Consider the following 4,932-nt stretch of genomic DNA (forward strand, 5'->3'; position numbering starts at 1 on the left):
GCAGTCTCAACTGTCGTGAGGTATAAGCCACAACATTTTGAAGTGAATATGATGCATGTGTACTCTATGGCTGATAAGTCTCATCTGTCGATTGTACAGCCAAACCCAACATGTCTGGTAGCGAACCCTAGACAGTCCTTGCGTGCGCGTAGTAGCACGAATCCCCACACTTTTATACACATGTACCTGTAAATGCACTGGGTCGTCCAAGTAATACCTGAGCGAGTCAGGGTCGATCCCACGAGGATTGTGGCTTGAAGCAAGGTATGGTTATTTTGCTGGTCTTAGTCAGACAGATCAAAAGGTTTATGTTTAAATGCTATTTGATTATGAATTTTTGAATGGAATAAAGCAAAAGAGGTAGAAAATACTGATAGGAATAGGGTTAATGATTGGAGTTGCTTTGCCTTTCTTAATTAACTCCGGTATTATTGCTCTCTTTACTTCTAAGTGATTTTTTCACTGGCAGGCTGTATGTGATTGACACTGGTTTGAGAAGCTGCCAATACTCCTCCGGATCTGAACCCCAGGTTTAGTGCAGATCCATCTCTACTTGAGGGTGAAGCGCGTACAGTCCGTTCTCCTTCATAATCCTACTCAAAATGCCACAGACAAGGTCGGATCTTCCGGATAAGAGAATGTTGTATCTTGGATTCCAGCCTCTACCACAGAGACCCTAATCTCCCCAGAAATCGGCTGAACTGATGTCTTGAGAAGTCCCCAATGAAGTCGTGGATTAGCCATCTGAGAGACGTATATTCAAGCTGGTGGTTCATCATTGTCCGATGAAAGACGCACTCCGAAGCCATGTAGAATGTGATAACCTTATGCCAGTTCAACGCATTCATGTTGATGAAGAACGAATACACATCTTAGAATTAATCAAACACGGATCGAAGAGAAATAGTAGTACTTTTATTAATTCATAGGACTCAGCAGGGCTCCTCCCCTCAACCTAGGAGGTTTAGAAACTCATACTGAATGTGAAAACAATGGAAAAATGTGAATATGGCAGACCTCCCTCAGCAAGAGGTGTAAAAGGTTCTAAAAGTCTCATGAGTGTTCAAATTACATGAATAAGACCCCTTAAATACTAAACAGATGACTAGTAAGGGTAAAATAGTCTATTTAGTGCTAAAATTCACTTCTGTGGCCCACTTGGTGAGTGTTTGGACTGAGCTTTAATGAGATCCACATGCTATGAGGCTCCTTGAGTGTGGAATGCCAGCTAGGGGGTCCTTTCTGGGCCTTTGGATGGTGGCCTCTATTCTTTAGGCACTGGACGCCTGGAAGGGGGTAGGAAGCTGGCGTTGGATGCCACTTTTGGGCCTTCTAATCCGAAGCAAATATGAATTATTATGTATTGCTGGAAAGCTCTGGAAGTCATCTTTCCATAGCCGTTGAGAACGCTCCATTTGAACTTCTGTAGCTCCAGAAAAGTCCTTCTGAATGCAAGCAGGTCAAATCTAGACAGCATCTGCAGTGCTTTCTCTGTCTCTGAATCAGACTTCTACTCCAGTTCCTAAATTTCATCCAAAAAATACCTGAAATTGCCCAAAAATACAAAAATTCATAGTAGAATCCAAAAATGTGAATTTAATACTAAAACCTATAAAAACTTAATAAAAACTAAATAACATCCGAAGAGTCTATGCATGTATATAATCATTAATTTATCATCTCATTGGGAAAATACGGGGAGTTAAAGTGCCTGGTCACATCTTGTGGAGGGTCAACAGAGTATCGAGTCTTAATTTAGAGTAAGTGGTGGCAAGCCACTGCATCTACCTAGAAAAACTCGTGTCTCAAATAATGTAATGCATATGCCAGATGGATCTTTCAATCACAATTTATCAATACCATCATCACCCTTATTTATATCTCATACAACATTGTCCATACTTCATTAAATTCAATTATTCACTTTGCAGATCTTCCACTCTTTTGGGATTGTATATATTTGTCTAGCCGGCCTTTTCTTTGTAGGTCGAGACTAGTACTACTTATGCATTTATCTTTTGAATTTATATATATAATTTTGTATCTCTTTTGTTTTCTTTTCTCGATTTTGTGCTTTTATTCTCATCGCTTCGCGGGTGATACGGACTTGTTTTGAGTATTCTTTTCATGGACTCCTAGTTAACATATATTTCTTCAAATACTATGTATATATTTTGTTTTTCGAGGTCGTAATACCTCACCACCTTTGATTTACGACTTAATAATCAAGCTCTGTGTGGTAGGGTGTTACACCCTGCACCTGACCCTCGCCCTCCGGGGCCTTGCAGCTCCTCCGCCCTCCCTAGCACCCCGCTCTCTCCAGGTCGGTCTGTAGGTGTCTGCTCGAACCTCCCTGGAACGCCGATGACTATTAGGGACATCTCAAGGAAGGTGAAGAACATCCCTAAGGTAGCTGGCAGTAGGCTAGACATCAGCCGATAAATCCATCAATCTGGGGTCATCAAGCACCTACTGGTCTGACAGATGTCTAACGTGGCAAGCCTGCCAGAACTAGTCCAGTACTCCTGCGTCGATCGGTAATTTACGAACTGCTGAATAGAGATCTGATGGCCCTCCTCAAATTGAACCCTCCAGTCATCATACCATTGCTCATGTCGAGTTGGCCACTAGACGTCCTCGCTCCATCCTATGGTGGTCAGGAATTTGTCGACATTAACCGGGGCCCCAAGCACTGGCTGCTCACCACCGAACTGACATTTCAGTCAGTCAACGTGGTGAAACTCAATAATGTTAAAATAGACGAGGGTAACAACAGATATCCATGTCCTCCACTCTACCTCCTCCTTCAGCCAATTCGGGCACAGGGCCTATAGTGCAAGGTCGTCGTACAGCGTCCACAGGAACTACAACATAACATGTAATGTAATCATCAACAATAGTTACTTACACCGGATATGTTATTCATTTAGTTGTAACTAACTAAAACAGTTTTATGTACCTCATGTAACTGTAACCGATCCAACGCCAGCGGCCATCGGAGGACTCTCTATTCGTGCTAGTCCCTACTCTGCTGGGCCATACCTATTAACTTGTGGACATATGCAAGAATAACAGTATATCAATTTATGCAAGAGGATCTTCAATTAGATAAATGAAAAAGAAAACCATGAGTACTACTAGTTACCTCGCAACCATGGGATATGTATAAACTTGTCTTTCAAGTGGACACCACTAAGAAAATATATGGTATATCCAAGAAAATATAAGCGAAGTGCATCCGACAATGTCTATGCCTCTGTGGTGTTCTGATGTGCTGCAGCGCATAGGGAGTGGTAGGTCCATTCAAGCATAGCAGACCCCCAAGACAAACCGCGGTACCTCTGGAAGTCATCTAATAGTGGTAGCCACCAGAGATGGACCTGATTGTTTGACTTGTCAGTCATCAAGTAACCTCCAATCAGTAACAGTATGTAACACCTCGTGTACTGTCATAGGGTAGCTGGATCAAAGGTATTGGGCATATGTCGGACTCGGTCTCGAAGCCATATCAGTTTGATGGAGAAAGACTCCTTCCTCTGCGTAGCCTGCTGTTGACCATGAGGAGGCCTAGCACCAAGTAGCGAGTCCACCCAATCCCAAGACAAGTGCCCATACCATGTCTGAAAATCATGGAAGCACCCACCCACTGACTCTCCATGCGCGCGTAGCCTGAGGTGGTATGCAACATCCTAGGTAATAGTGCACTCACCCTATGGTAGGTGAAAAGTGTGGGTTTTCAGACGCTAGCACTTCACGAATACCGTGATTAGGGAGTTGTCAAACACAAAGCCTCTGAGTGGCATCGTGTTGCCAAACCCAGCCTCGCTCAAGTAAGGGACAATGGTGTCCAGTGGTGCAATCATATGACTCACTCGCTTAAGGAGAAGTGGGCGAGGCCTCTGTTAAAAAATAAAAAACTGGAATAAAAAATCTATTTCAAAAATAAATATTTAAATATCACAATAAAAATGTACTAAACAAGTACATTTCATAACTCAGTTGAAAACAAAATAATTAATTTTTAAAAGTTGACCATTTGAAAAAACATATCAATTGTAAGTAAATCCTATTAAAATATTAAAATATTGAATAACAGGTAAACATACAATAAAAAAGGATATCTATCAAGTTATCAAAATTAAAATAAAAAATATAAAAATCAAATAAATAAATAATGAAATGCGATAAATATTTACTTAATAAAATAATTTAACTAAACCTTAAACCATACCTATCAATTAACACTTACTAACAACACATTCTACCACCTAACATATACTACATCTATAAAAGTATCTCAACAATGACTATAAATATATGCTTATTTAACTTAAACATGAAAATAACAATACTAACCTGAAAGTCGATTACCCCAGTGATATGCCACATTGTTCAGACAGTTGATGTCCTCATTCCGTATATCTGCACTCACGCCATAATCTCTGAGTACATCATTAATGTGATTAGAAAAGATTAGAAGTGGGAGAAAAGTAGAAGAAATGGATAAAAAGTAAAGTCAAATGGCGCTGTAAACGAGTTCTATATATAGGTGTGCTTATTACTTATCTCGTTTACAGTGTAGACAAAATAGCATTCTGTGTATCTCGTTTACACTGTAAATGAGATAAGAATGTTACACATCACGTGTGCTAACATCATACGACCACATCATATCCTGTCTTATCAATGTTATTTATAAGTCATAGAATGCAAATTAATAAAAACACTACAAATTACATATTTTCGTAAATAAAATATTTATTTTATTTATTTAAAAAATTATTATTCCATCGTCCACAAAACTAGGAAATAGAATAGTGCATATATCCGTCGAAAATAAATGTTTCAATTTTTTAAAATAACTATCAACTTTAAATTATATCTCATACAAATTCCAAAAAATTTAAAACTTTTGAATTTGTTGCTGTTACT

Source organism: Arachis ipaensis, chromosome B09 (genome assembly GCF_000816755.2).
Source record: "Arachis ipaensis cultivar K30076 chromosome B09, Araip1.1, whole genome shotgun sequence".
Lineage (NCBI taxonomy): Eukaryota > Viridiplantae > Streptophyta > Magnoliopsida > Fabales > Fabaceae > Arachis > Arachis ipaensis.